The following is a 16,526-nucleotide window of genomic DNA, read 5'->3' as shown; positions in this document are numbered from 1 at the left end:
TACCTTTATGCCTACATGATTATGCAGTGCTCTTTAAGTATGTTTGTCGTATGTCTTTTTTCGTCTCGATTCTTGTGATGGTCTACATTCATTACTTCGGCTCTTTGCCATGTACATGTCTTCAAGCTTCACGGGTAATCGACGTTTCTCAGGTGTCACTTTTTTTATCCCCAATTGAACTTTGTTCCTACTTTGAGGCTCTTGCGCTTATTAAATTTTCATCCGGGTAATGCTTAACATTTCTTTTGTTTAGAGCATGTCATTTCACCATTTATCATGTAAATAAACACATAATGATATGCATGAAAATGGTCGAGCGGGGACAAAAGGATATCTCATATTCCTTTATTTCAAATGTGGCAAACAAAGAAAGTTAACTAATGATAGTACAAATGTGCAAAGAAAAATCGTATTCAATGAATACAAATGCTTTAGATATTCGACACATGAACACTTCACGCTCCTCAATCAAGAATCTTTTAGAGTATGGCTCATTCGTAGAAGATTTGAGCTTTGAGAGATGCTTCAAATCTTGTAGTCTCACCTTGTTTGTCGTCTGATTTAGAACGCCTTGCCTTGTAAGCGAATATTTGCTTCATTAGAACGCCTCTTGGGTTTTCATCCTAATCTTTTATGTTTAACCAAAGCGCCTTTTCGGGTTTTCGCTCGATTTTTTTTTTTTTTTTTTTTTTTTAGATGCCCTTTTGGGTTTTCATCTCAAGCATAATATTTCTTCTTTGCATCTCGAGTTTCTTTGGATTGGTAGCTCCTTCCCATCCATCTCATGAAGGATCAAAGCTCACTTTGAGAATGTCTTTTTACAACGTATGGTCCTTCCCAATTTGGTGCCCATTTTCCTCGCAGGTCTTTTGTATTGGGAAAATATTTCTCAAGACGAGTTCTCCTTCATGGAATTCTCTTGGTCGTACCTTCTTGTTATGGGTGCGATCATTCTCTTTTGGTACATTTGCCCGTGACAAATTGCCCTTAGGCGTTTTTCTTCAATGAGGTTCAAGCGATCATATCGAGCTCGAACCCATTCCGCTTCCTCTAACTTTGATTCCATCAATACTCGAGAGAGGGATCTCGACCTCGATAGGTAGCACGACTTAGTTCCATAGACTAGAGAAAGGAGTTGCTCCGTAGATGTTCGACAGATGTGCGATATGCAAACAAAGCAAATGGAAGTTTCTCGTGCCAATCTTTATATGTCTCGATCATTTTCCCAATGATCCTCTTAATGTTCTTGTTAGGCTGCTTCAATGACCCGTTCATCCTTAGGCGATAGGCGAGGAATTATGATGCTTTATTTGGGCTGCCGCACACTTCTTTCATCATTTTATTGTTCAGATTCGTGGCATTATCTGAAATGATTCTTTCAGCAAACCATACCGGCAAATGATTTCCTTTTTCAAAAACTTGCAAGCTGCATCCTCGTCACATTGGCAAATGAAGCGGCTTCTATCCATTTTGTGAAGTAATCGATAACCACAAAATGAATCGATGTCCATTGGATGCTTTTGGAGAAATTGGCCTATAACATCCATGCCCCATATAGAAAAAGGCCAAGGAGAAGTCATGGCGTGAAGGGCGAAGGGCTACATGAATTTTGTCGCCATAGATTTGACATTTGTGACATTTTCGCAAAACTAATACGATCGCTTTCCATCGTCAACCGAGTAAACCGAGTCTCATAATCTTTACGGCCATCTTGAAGCCGTTGGCATGTGTCCCATGATTCCTTCATGGACATCTTCAAGTATCTTTCGGCTTCGACATTATCCACGCATCTCAAGAGTATTTGATCCTTTCCCTTTTATATAGGATATCCCCATCAAGAAGGAATCCTGCGCCATTCTTCGATCGTTCTTTTGTCGTTCTCATTTGCTTGTTCGGGATAGCTTTGATTCTTGATATATTCTAAGATATCGTAGAACCATGGTCGTCCGTCGCCTCTTTCTCAATGCTACAACAAGTTGTGCGGGGACCTCGTATATGCTCATTTTGAGGGCATTATTTCGCTTTTTACTTGCTTTGAACATTGAAGCCAAAGTGGCCAAGGCATCCGCCGATTGGTTCTCTTCTCGTGGGAAGTAATGAAAAGTTATTTCTTTGAATTCCTTGATTAATCCGACCACTAAATTGCTGTACTTAATCAATTTTGGGTCCCTCACTTCCCACTCTTCACGAATTTGGTAAATCACTAGGGCTGAGTCTCCATACACCTCCAAGATCTCGATATTTCGTTCGATAGCTGCACGAAACCCCATGATACAGGCCTTATATTCTGCGATATTATTGGTACAGAAGAAGTTCAGTCTTGCGGTGAAAGGATAATGATTCCCGTCTGGTGATACCAGGATTACTCCAATTCCATGCCCTAACGCATTCGACGCACCATCAAAGCACATCTTCCATGACCTCTCTTTTGATAACTCGGATTCTATTTACGAAATGCACATTAAGTCTTCGTCTGGAAATCGAATCTTAAAGGCTCATATTCTTACATTGTTCGAGTTGCTAGAAAATCAGCTATTGCGCTTCCTTTTATCGACTTCGACTTACATAGGCAATGTCATATTCGAGAGGAGAATCGCCATCGCGCCATTCTTCCCGATAGTCTTGGCGATTCCATCATGTATTTTATCGGGTCCAGACTTTGAAATCAACCATATCGTATAGTACAACATGTATTGTCTAAGTCTCCGAGCTACCCAAACCAAGGCACAACAATATTTCTCAATGGATGAATACTTTACCTCATAATCGGTGAACTTTTTTTGAGGTAGTAGATCGCTTTTCTTTCTTTCTCGACTCGTCGTGTTGCCCCAATATGCAACCCATTGAACTTTCGAACACGGTCAAATACAATATCAAAGGTCTTCGGGGTTGGCGGTACTAACACTGGAGGACTAGACAAATATTGTTTTATCTTATCAAAGGCCACTGGCATTCCTCGTTCCATTCTCCGGGTTATGTTTTGAAGAAGCGAAAGATTGGGTCGCATTGGTTGGTAAGTTGAGCGATAAATCGGGCAATGTAGTTTAATCTCCTAAAATCCTCTAACTTCCTTTTTAGATGCGGAGGTGGTAATTCTTGGATGGCTTTTATTTTATCCGGATCAACCTCAATACCTCTTTTCTCGACAATGAAGCCTAGCAACTTTCCCGAGGTAGCCCCGAATGTACATTTGGTTGGATTAAGCTTTAGTGAAACTTTCTCGACCTCTCGAACAACTTCTTGAGGTTCACCACATGCTCTTCTTCCCTCGGATTTAGCAATCATGTCGTCGACGTAGACCTCTATTTCTTTGTGCATCATGTCATGGAATAACGTTACCATAGCCCTACGATATGTTGCCCTGACATTCTTTAACCCGAATGGCATCACCTTGTAGCAAAACGTTCCCACATTGTTATGAAGGTAGTTTCTCCATATCCTCGGGGCCATCTTGATCTGATTATACCCGAGAATCCGTCCATGAAAGAAAACAATGAATGTTTTGCCGTGTTGTCCACCAACGTGTCAATATGTGGCAAGGGAAAATTATCTTTTGGGCTTGCTCGATTCAGGTCGTGGTAATCCACGCACATTCGTACTTTTCCATCTTTCTTTGGTACCGGGACTATGTTAGCCACCCATTCTGGATATTTGGAAGATTGTAGGAAGCCAGCGTCAAACTGCTTTTTGACTTCCTCTTTTATCTTCAATGACATTTGGTCTCATCCGTCTTAATTTTTCTTTGGATGGGCTTGCATTCGGCTTTAATGGGAGCTTATGGACCACTAAATCTTCATCTAGCCTGGCATGTCCTGGTATGACCATGCGAAAACATCTTTGTATTCAGCGAGTAAAGTGATCAAACTATGCAGTACTCTCTCGAAATAGAAGTCCCAATCTTCACTTCTTGTTTCCTCTCTTGATTGCCCAAATTTATTGTTTCCAGATTCTTCATGAGGCGAATCTGTTTATCCTCTTGCTCCACCATTCTTAACAATTCAGAGGCGAGACATAATCTTGACATTTTCTTGACTTCAAATTCTCCTAAGCAAACAGCCTTCTCAAAATCGATTTGAGGATTAAATAGCGGGCTTATTCATGTCGTCAATATCGAGCACTGAAAGTTGAAATGGAAAAGGAAGTTATAGGGGACATCCAAGTATTGGAAATAACAAACAAAATGTTATGTCATGGTAATGAGGCAAATGTAAAGATAGGCTATGAAATGAGAAAATGATCATGAAATTAGTGATAACGCGAAAAATCGTGACAAAATGCATCTTCATCGATATTCATTTAAATGATAAAGAAGCGAATGAAAGCTCTTACAAAAGAATTCTATTATATCTAAGGACACAATAGAAGGTTAATGTTTAGCATTACTCGAAGACTTATAAACTACAAGAAGCTCCTCATGAGTCAATTGTTCAACATAAAACCGGGAGGGCAAAGGCGTATCCTCGAGACATCTTTACTTGCACCGGCTTCTTTGTCGATGACACTTATCTCGACATTCGAAAACCCTTTCAATTAACCCCAAGCATGTTTCGTGGATCATCTTGTCCGGTACCACATTCCGCAGATGTAAATATTTTTGACAAATGAGGGTACTCTATCGGTTCCCATTCGGTTCTCGGCCTAAAGTTCTTGCAATTCTTCTCTCTTGATCCTTCTTCCACTGTCTTCTTCTTTGACTCATGTCGTTGGAACCCCAAACCGTATCGGGCCTTGTGGTGTGCGCCTTAAAGCCCTAACTATTCCTTGTAGATGTCTCCCTAAACCTCTTCTCTTACGAGCTCCTCTTCCTACTGATCAACTTGACACCCATTCGGTATTTTTCGACGGTTTGGCATCGAATTTTGTTTCCTTCAGCGATGAAAGTGGCATTGGCAATTCGAGGATCGAAAGGAACATTCCACTGCGTCCTTACTTACTTCCGGTATGGCGCATCGGCGAGAGATAGATGCGACAATGTCTTCTTCACCCGACCGTGACCAAACAACCATCCATGATAAATTTCAACTTTTGATGGAGGGATGATGGAACTGCTCCAGCAGAATGGATCCAAGGTCTTCCCAAAAGGCAGTTATAAGAGGGTGTAATGTCCATGACTTGGAACTCGACCTCATAGATGTAAGGGCCCACTTCCAAAGGATTTCGATCTTTCCCATGACTTGGCGCCTCGTCCGTCGAATGCCCTTACCATGGAATGACGGGGCCTTAAGTAGGACAAATCCATCGGATTCGAAAGCGTGGCCAATGGCATGACGTTTAATGCTGACCCATTATCGATGAGTACGTTCGGTATTATGTAGCCCTTGCAGCGAGTCGTGATATGCAGCGCTTTCACCGAGCCTCTACCATTTGGCGGTATCTCATCATCACTAAAAGAGATGAAATTGTCCGCATTCAGATTGTTTACCCATCTATCAAGCTTTTCGACAGATATGTTGTTGGCCACGTAAGCTTGATTTAACACCTTCAATAAAGCATTCCGATGTGGCTCTGAATTTAACGAGAGATAGAGGCGAGATTCGTCTTTGTTGCTTGCTCAATTGTTCCACCACACTATACTCGCTGTGCTTAATAAATTTCAAGAATTCTTGAGCTTCTTCCTCATTCACAGGTTTTTTAGTTTCTTGCACGGGTGGAATTTCTTGCTCGACCTCGACTTCGTGCATCACTGCTTTCCCTTTTTGTTTCAAGTCGCTACTTTTCTTTATCGGTTCAACTTCTTTAGAATAACACCGCAATCACTGCGGGTAAAATGACCTACTTCCCCAATGTCTTGATTGTGGCTTCAAGCTTTTCACCTTCGGTGTAACGATGTTGACATCGTACTTCCAGATCTTGTTTATTGTCCTTATAAGGAAAGGAGATGGTACTTCAATTATCATTTTGGTTTCACGGCTCCTTTTTCGCGTCATAATATATTATTAACGATTCGATCGACGCTATATGGGAAACGATGATTGATTGTCGAGGCACATATTTCTCCTTTGTCGGCCTCTTGCTTTACAAAAGATCTCAATCTCCTTATTGTCCATCATACTTTGCGATAAACTTGAATTTCTTACGGATGAATGTTATGCTCCCCAATACCATGGAGCTTGCAAAAGCGTGACCTTTGCATCTTCTCCTTTGGATACTCCGTTAAAGCGACAGAGCAACCCTTTCTCACTTAGTATCTCCAGATTCTCTGCAGAGGTGTTCGTACTTGAAACCCATCTTCTATTTTGTTGTTTATCCTCCTCTCCTCTGGCTCACATTCCCTTGGTGTGGTTTGGGAATGGATTCGGTCTTCTTGCCGTACCATCGAATCGCAAAATGCCCGCATCGATGAGCCCTTGAACTCTCCTTTTGAAAGCAAGACAATTCTCGTAGAATGCCTGGTTCCCCGCATGGTATGCGCAACTAGCATTTGGATCGTACCATTTTGGGTATTGAGGTTTAAGGGGGCCATGTAATGGGGAGATATCAATTGTTTCTCCGAAGTTTTGGGTACAGTTCCCCATATGATCTGAGAATAGGGGTGAATTCTTCATCTCTCGGATTAGGCCTTGTTGGTCTTGGTTCATTTCAGGTTGGCTTTGAGTGGGCGAGTGTTTTGTGGAAATGCGGTGCGGGCCTTTGGTTATTCATGGCGTATCTGAGGTAGGACGGATGTGATGCTTGGTAGTAAGGTGTTTGAGGAGGGTAATGGAAATTGGGGTGGATAATTTCGAGGTCGGGGTTGGTTAGAATACAAATTGGGACGTAATGACTCCAGTTCCCACCATGTGGGCTTCGCTCTTTCTTCCTTACGGTCTTCGCTTTTCTTGAGCCTTCCGATCCTTCCATTCGCCGCTCTTGACGGCATTCTCTATGAGTTCACCAGATATTACGATATCCGAAAAATCCTTCGTAGCACTTCCCACCAACTTGTCATAGAATGGTGCTTTCAGAGTATTGATGAAAAGGATCATTATCTCGGTCTTAGTCGATGGAGGCTCCACTTGGGCGAGATATCTCTCCATCTTTGCGCATATTGTCTAAAGGATTCTGCTGGTTTCTTCTCCATCATTTGCAAGGTCATCTTGTCGCACCATCTCCGATACATGCTTATCTTGATCGCAAAATCGACGCCAAGTCTTTCCGGGATCGAATCTTTTCTCTACTAAGTTGATTGTACCACGGAGAGTGACCTGTTAGACTATCTTGGAAGCAATGTATGAGTAGTTTATCCTCGTTCACATAACCAGTCATTTTTCGACAAAACATGACCAAATGCGCCTTTGGACATCTTGTCCCATCATACTTCTCAAAATCAGGTACTTTAAACTTTGGGGGCAAAATCAGATCGGGTACCAGACTGAGTTCTTTGGCACCTAGTGCGGAGAAGACTTCAGTGCCTTCTATCGCTTTGAGTCTTTCCTCTAGACTCCTATATTTTGCGTCATGGTTATCCGATTTCAACTTGGCTACCTCTCTTTGGGTCATCCAGTGCGGAACTAGTGGATCGCAGGACTATCCCCGGCTTGACGCGAATATTCCTTGCCCCAAATTAGTGGGTGGAGCGGTGGCATGGGTCGATGTTCCAAGCCGTGGGTTCCCCTGGGTGCACCCTCTTTGTGTTGTATATGCGAATGGTGGAGTGAATCACGGGGATAGAGTGGATCTGATCGTGGTGAATTCTTGATCGAGATTCTTCAATGTCGGGGCTCACATGGGTCCTTTCCCTTTAACTAGAGTGACATCATCTCCATCATTTTGGCCATTTGATCTCTTTGCTCGAGTGATTCCTCTCGAGATCTCATCATTAGGTCTCTCGTCTCTTGTTGTGATTTGGCCATTGCTCTTGTAATTCTTTTGAGTCCTTTCCATCCTTTCAATTCTCTCATTGAATTGACTTCCATCACTCTAGCTTGTCGGTGCGTTTTATCTTGATGACGTGGTTCCATCTTGTGGTATTACAAGCTGCGAATTATATATTTTGTCTTCATGACCGAGTATGGGATATGCAATGTATGGATGAATGCATGAATGAATGTATGAATGTCAAAATGTTAACATGTTAATTATGCAAGGAATGCAAAAAATTGGTGTTAATTTCAAGGTAGCCCCATATTTAGGCATTTCATTGATCAACATAGCCTATTACACAAAGTTTCCATTTTTCAATGGTTACACAAATTTCCTAGCCACATTGTCTTGTTTCTTCACTTGTTCTAAAAACTCTGATATACTCGATCTTGACTCGGAGGAATTGGCGGTGAGGACTTGACTTCATCGATAATTGGACAACTTGCATAGCCGCTTTTTAATTTCATTGATCAAGAAGTCGAGTTGCATTTCTTTTCTTTGAGAGTTCCTTCATACGCGTGAATGTCCCTATCGCATCGCTCACTCTTTTCTCCTAGAGCCTTGAAGGTTATCTAATTGTTGTTGATGAGATTGCAAGCATATCCGTGTTTTCCTTTTTAATTCTTGATGTTCGATCGACTATTCGCCAATTCTACGATCGCTATTTCATACTCGGCGTTCTTCCTTCTTAACTCTATATCACGTATGCAGCCTTTTCCTCCTCTTTCTTTGCTTTTCCTTCCAAAACTCCATTTCTCCCTTGATATTGCTAATTTCTTCCTTCCATTCTCTGTCGACTTGCCCAACCCGCTATTCTTTATAGTGTTTCTTAATTTCTTATTTTCCAAATGAAGGTCCTTAAGTCGTTTCTCACAATCTCGGCTTCTCTTTGTACCTTTTCGATTCGGATCTTTCAACTTTGAATTTCAATCTTGAGTTGATAGTTTTCTTCTTGAAGGGCACTAAGGTCTCGAGACATCTTGGCCTTTTCTCGCTCAATTCTTGTCTTGCCATTTCTAGCTCGACGGCATTTCCTTGAGAAAGGATTCGGATGGGGTGGTTTGTTGACGAGATTTCTCGACTATTTACCGTTGCTTCCTCCATGCGTCGTAATCTTGGGTAAGGTATCGGCATACAAGGCTAATTCCATGAAATGAATTTCCTTCCAAGACTTTGCGATGTCTCGGACTCTCTTCATATATCCTTCACCCGTGAAAGCGAACTCGAATGTGCTAATCCTCCGCTATGGGGAGGAATTGTCAAGAAAATTGCCTTTGGACCAATAGCGGAGCATATCCGACTCCTCCCCATAACCCAAGTAAAGGTACCCAATCTTGGCTTCCACATTTGTATAGCGATCTTGAAGGACGGATCCGAGGTGCTCTCCATGTTATATCCTCTGCTTGAAGGTTACGAAAGATCGATACCCAATGTTGCTCGGTGACTTCCTTGGCCATTCTTTCTTGAGGAAAGCTTTAGCGGGAGAATGTTTTAGAAAACATATGGAATGGAGGCGCTCTACCTTCCGAAGTGACTCAAAATCCAAACATTGAGCAAGCTGCGCAGATCCGATAAATCGTCCCTCCTTTTCTTCGACAACTACTCGGGGACCGAAGGTCTCGGCTAGGATGGTTGGGACGGGGTTGATTCCTTGTTTTAACCTTTCAAGAAATCAACTATCGCCACTTCGAGATGTCCGAGAACCTTTGGGAAAATAACCGGACCATAAATGGCCAGCGAATAGATTTACCCTTTTCAAAGATGTCGGGATGGTTGAGTCAAATCTCGTAGGGAGGACCATGGAATGCAAATGGTTTCGTTCTTCTTCTTCATCTGTTTTTCAGCCCATGCATCGGTCATGTCTGTCAGTCTCACTAACTTTTTCTTGAAGGTCATCGGCTTAGGCTCCTTCACATATATTTTGCCGAATTGTACATTGTCGATGCGGAGTAAAGCAGCATACTCTTCTATGGTTGGGGTCATATCTTCTTGATTGAAGGTGAAACACTGATAAGCTGGGTCCCAGAATCGAGCCATGGCTTGAATCAACTGTTCGTCTACACGGATGGTGATCAGGTGAGCTATATCTCCATACCTCTCAGTGAAAATGTCTCTAGTGTCTGAACCCCACTGATTCCAAATTTGAACCAAATCTTCGAGGTTATTTTGGCGAACATTCGCAGTTATTTGTTCGGGCAAATTGGCGACACACCCTTTCACTAGACTATCCCCCTTTTCTCTCTGAGTTTTTAGAGACCAGTCCCGAACCACGGCATTCTTCTCGGTTATTTGTGTAATTGACTCCTCCATCGAAACCCGTTTTTGGCAACCAACCTTTAATCAACACCTTCCTAATATGATGCCTATGATGCATGATGAAAATAAAACAAACAAACTTGGTTAGTAAACACAACAAATATAATTTAAAAACTAAACTACCCAATCCAATTATTTTGCATAAGCAGTGTAAATGAAAGGTAAAAGGCATTTTCCCGTGTACTTATTTTGGTGACTATAAGCGGATGAGAGGTTCGGCATGGCTCTAATTGGATAGCTCGTATGGTTCATTATATGCAGTCTCGGTTCTAGACAGTACTCGAATTGCTCGTACTATTATCTCGCTAAGATTAGCACGAAGCCTCGGTCATAACCCATCACAGCTCACGAGTTCAATTCGAGGATTACATTTATTTATGCCTATGCGGAGGGACAAGTTAACTCACGAAAGCATAAGTCATATGTAACCCGAAAGTATTCACTAGCTCATGCGGAGGGACGAGTTAACTCACATGGCGAAGCGTTTACTTTCACTTAAACGGACGGGGCCGGGTAAAGAGCTCATGTTATGCGAAAATGCAAGTGCATGGTGTGTGGGGAAAACTCATGAACCTTTACGTTTTACTTAAACCAAACCAAAATTAAAACCATAAAAATCGAAAACTAAAAAACAACCAAATAAGCAAGTTAGAAGAAACATTTACGACATGATACAAATGCATGAATTTTGAAAACGAGATTTTCGGATCACGACCAAATATTTACTTTGAACAAAGAAATTTGAAAATTTTGACAAAACGTGTTTGATTCGACTCGACTCGCAAGGCTAGGTCCCCAGTGGAGTCGCCAGCTGTAGCGACGTAAAAATTTTGGTTTGGGGTCGCTAACTGATATTGGAAATTTGAAAAAACTGACTTTCATTTTTGAAAAAAGGGGAGTCGCCACCGATCTTTTTTATAGGTGTGATCGGACACCTATTAAGTCTATTTTAAAACAAAAGAAGGCTAAGTTCGGTTCACGTCGAAATCCGAGAAAAAGTAGGGCTCGGAGTCGATTCTGCTGCAAGGAAGGTATTAGCACCCTCGCGACGCCCAAACTTGGTATCTCACAAACACGTGTTGTCTTGATTGTTTAAAAAATACGAGTTCAATATTAAAATTTAGTTGTGATCCGATTAAAGGAAGACGGGAAATTTTAGTTTATTCCGGTTTTTGAGAAGGATATATCGCTTTAACACGAGTCAATTGACGTTCACCCAACATAGCGATGAACTCGATGACTTAATGTTAAATCAGTATATTGCCTTGATTGTTGAGATTAATTAGAAGGACATGGATAAGATTCTTGAAGTAATGTAAAACAAAATTGAGATGAACTAAAAAAATAAATAAATGAAAAAATTAAAAATATGTCAAGCAAATAACATATAAGGCAATAATGCAAAAATATTGAAAATATATAATATATAACACATAGACGATATATGCATATACATTAGAAATAACAACAATATAAAAATGGACTTACTAACATCCTACGAGACATATACATTCATAGATATAAATAATAAGGATATTAGAAATACTAAGTATATAATGTTGGACTAAATACATAATATAAAAATTTGTAGAATGTAGTATTAAAATATGCATACGATATATATATACTTATTTAAAATAATAATAAAAGCTGTTGATAATATTTCACAAATATATATATATATGCTAAAATATACATAACAATATATAAAGTATAATATATTAAAAACGATATAAAGCATATAAAACGAAAATACACATGTTAAATAATATTAAAATGTTTACATAATGCATGCATATAGGAACAAACAGTTAATAATACATGGATATGTACATAGGCATATTAAATATATATACATATACTCGATATAGAAATATTAGAGTAAAGTAATTAAAAAGTAATGCTATGCACAAATAGATATATACATATATAACAAAATATATACTATGGTTAATGATAATAACAATGACGATATAAAGATGTATACATACAACAACACATTCACTACATTAACAACCATAATAATAATGGCATTAAAATACGAAGAACAACAATGTGACACAAAAATACCATATATACATAAATCTATACACATAAATAAAAATATACACTATTATAATAAAGATAATAATAATATATTATTAAAATATATAAAAGCAAGCATAACATTTAAATATTAAAATAAAGTAGCTAAAATACTAAACATAAATACATATATGTATATGCATATAATGAAAATATATAATAATAATAATAATAATAATAATAATAATAATAATAATAATATGAAAATACAAGAAAATTTAAATAAGAATTAAAGACAAACGAAAAAAGGACCAAAATTGGATTAAAATCGAAGTTTTGGGGCCAAATCTAAAATAAAAATAAACCACGGGGCCGTATTGCAACATGCGCGAAACATGGGGGACTGAATCAGTAATATTCCCGTTCTATCAAAACGCAGCGCATCAACAGGGAGTATATTGCAAGTCAGATTAAATTTTAGGGCCAGATTATAAACAAAAATAAACCTGATTTAAAACATTGAAAATGCGGAAGGATCTAATGCGGAAATATACCATTGAATTAAAAAACACGCGGATCGACACAGTGCGGGTTGGTCGACCCGACCCGCGTCCAAAACGACGTCGTTTCGTTTATAAATAGAGGGGACCAAAACGGTGCGTTTTGGTCCCCTATAAAGCCAAAATTTTGTAAAAATCATTTGAGAAAGGAAAGGAAAAAAAGAGAGAAGAGGAGAGAAAAGAAAGGGAGAGGGAGAGGGAGCTCGGTGGGGCTCCGGCCAGAGGCTTGGTCGTGACGGACGCCCGAGTTTCGCCGGCCGTGGCGTGGCAACCGCAAACCACCGTACTGATGGCGGGAAAATCGAAAAGGTTAGTTTTTTTTTTTGCTGTTTATTTTAATATTGTGTTATATTTTTAATATGTAAGAATGATAAAAATGAGCTTAAAAACGAAATGAAAATGCAAATAAAAAACCTTTAGGCTTTGTTAGTTTCTGATTCTTCGGTCTTTTATCTACTTGCCTCGCTGTTTTTTTTGTATCTAAACACTGATGATGTTATTATTATTGCTCTGGATGGGAAATGATTCTCTTTTCTTGTGTTTTCAAAATGCCGAAAATCCGACCCTTACATTGTTGTTCTGATGGCTATTTATAGCCTATATTTCTTACATACTTTATTATCATTTTGCTATTCTATGCTTCTGCTTTGCTTCTGTTGTTTTTGCAGGGTATGGGGCGTGATGGCCGAGGTCGGGCGTGCTAGTGGGGTTCGTCGCCGGTCAGACGGCATGGGGCGTGGTGGGTGAGTGGGGTTCGGCGCAAGTGGGCAAGTGGGGGCTAGGGTTAGGGTTTCTGCTGGGTCTTGGGTAGGTTAGTTGGGTTTTTAGTCCTTGGGTTAGGTTGGGTTATGGGCTAAGAGATTGGTTGGGTTTAGCTTGTTGGGTCTGTTGTAAAAAGGTAATTGGGTTGTTTGGTTTAGGGCCCAAAATTGGCTTGTACATTAATATTCACTGATCTTCTTCAAATAAAATACGATAATCTCTTCATATGAGTATGCCGTATTATTTTTAGAGTGTTTGATTTTGTATATGGATATTTCTTACAATTAATATTTTAATTGGATGCATTTATATGAGGATTGGCCTATCAATAAATTGAAGAAAAAAAAGCATTGACTAATTGAATGAAGGCTCCACAAGTCTTTTCCTTCGCCTAAAAAAGTTAATGACATCTTAAATAAATTTCGTTAAGTAGTTATGAGTATAATCGCTATATTCATTCGTGGTAAAAGGTGTATCATAAACCTCTAAACAACCCAATAAATTGCTAAATGATTCTTTTTAATAAAGTTTTTATTATTATTTTTTTAACATTAATCTCATTATAGATTCTTGTCATATCTGTTCATTTTGATACAATATTTAGAATTATTTATGGCCCATCCTCAACCCTTGAATAGGAGAATAATGCGTTTCAGCACACTCGAACTTATGTTTTTTTACATTAACAACAATATAAATACCAATCAAACTAAAAGTCAATCAGCTACTATTGTTTTTAAAGTGTTGCACTAAGCTTATGTTTAATTTCTTGGTGGATATATGATATTAGCAAGCTTATGAAAAATATTTTCCAATGCTTTAATTTGAAATTTCGTTGACTTAATAGAAATTGTAAGTTTATTGAGTTTATTCCTATTGCATTTGACTTCAAGATTTTATTAGGAATTTTTGCTATAGGTTGCTATTTTCTTACCTCTAAATGATTTGAGTTTTTCAAAGTAAAATGATTTGGGTGAACTAGAAAGGGAAATTGAAAGATAATGTGAGAATCCATTACTTTGAACTATTGTATACTTAAGGACAAATATAGTTTAAATGTCCTCAAATGTATGAGTTTTACTTTTATATTCTTTAGTATTTACATATGTTCTGCTTTAATTATAAATATTCAGATTTGTTGAATATATATATGGTATTCTACAATTTAGAATATTTATCTTGTCAATTAAATTTTTTTAAATCTGTAATTATTATTGATTATTCTAATACTTGTAATGAATAATATGATTGAATATAAATTATTTATGCAGTTCATGTCGCGTGGATATGTAACATTTATCTAAATAAATCTGAGTTATGTGTGTTTTTAGTTAAAATTAGGCTGGTTTAAATGTTCATGTTATTAATAAATTAAATTCTAGTTACTTCATTTCAAGGTTATTTGCTAGTAAGCGAAATAATTTCAACTAGATTTCCTTTATTATATATATATATATATATAAAAGAAGAGATTAATAACTTTAGCTAATATATTAAATACGATTGAAATTATCTTTGCATCAATAATAAAAAACATGAATTAAAACTAAGATTTCATCTTTGACTAATTTCTTATTGTATTGATTTCTTAAAATTTATTTGTTATCTTCCCTTTTAGTAATTTTAATTTTAAACCCCTTTTTTTACTTTATGTGTTTTTATTAAAGAAATAACCCAATTATTGTGGATATGACAATCCTTATTATTATCTACAAAACTTTATTTTCTAATTATTTTTATAAAATTTGATACATTTTTTAGTAATTGTAAAGGTGATATGTTTTTATAATTAAAATTTTAATATTTTGTTCTTAAAAAACCAAAATTTCAACTATTTTTGCAAAATAGAAAAAAATAAAAACAAAAAGACTTGAGGAGATTTGTTTTTTGAACAATCTCATTATAATTCTGATTATATCTGCTCTTTTTTATATAATATCTAGAACTACTCATAATCTCTCCTCAACTCATAAATAGGAGGATAATGTGTTTCAATACACTCAAACTCATGTCCTCTTATATTAACAACAATGTCCATATCAATTGATTTAAAATTCAATGGGCAAAATTTCAAAATCCATAGTCTCAAGTTTCAATTATTTGCCTTTACAGATATATCACATATTCAAACTAATCCCAATTCTCAAGTCAAAGTCACCTACAATTTCCATTATTGAAAGTCTTTCCTTTTAGCACTATAGTGTGTTGAGATACACACTCCTTAACCTTGGCATAATGACATGTTTGCACTTAGGTTTTATAAAATAAAAATTATTTTAGGTTTTTATTGATTTTTCGTCTCTTTTAATCCTTAAAGTTTTATTTTTTTTTTTGGTTAAATCACCTCAAAATAGATAAAAAAAAATTAACGTTTGTTAACTTTATTGATGTGGCATACACCTAAATTGTCATGTGGATGGTATGTCAAAATTTAATTATTTTTTATAATTTTTAAATAATTTTTCATTTTTAAAATAATTCTTATAATTTTTTGAAATTTTAAAATTTTAAAAATTAATTAAATACTGATGTGGCATACACATTGACACATCAATAAAATTAGCAAACGTTAAATTTTCCATTAATTTTGAAATGATTTGACAAAAACTTAAGCTTAAGAGCTAAAATAAAAATAAAAAATTAAATGGAGGCTAAAATAAATTTTTCTATAAAGTTATAGGGCAAAGTAAATATTGCACTAAATTAGTTCAAAAATTTCCTTTTAAAATTTATTCCACACAGTGATAAAGAATTTATATGTAAATTTTGCGATTTTTAATTCTTTTATTTAAAGATTATGTAAAAGTATAAAAGAAATATGTTTAAAATTGAGATAAAGTTTTACAAATACAAATTTACAAATAATATATATGTGAAATGTAATAATTATTTAGAGCTACATAATAATAAATTAGAATAAGATTCATATATTATAAAACTTAAATTAGAATATATTTAAATTGAGAATAACACACAGTTTTACATTAATTGAGACTTAAATATAGAATCTTTGAAATTTCA

Source organism: Gossypium arboreum, chromosome 1 (assembly GCF_025698485.1).
Source record: "Gossypium arboreum isolate Shixiya-1 chromosome 1, ASM2569848v2, whole genome shotgun sequence".
NCBI lineage: Eukaryota > Viridiplantae > Streptophyta > Magnoliopsida > Malvales > Malvaceae > Gossypium > Gossypium arboreum.
The sequence above is the reverse complement of the archived record's forward strand: the minus strand, read 5'-3'. Positions refer to the sequence as shown.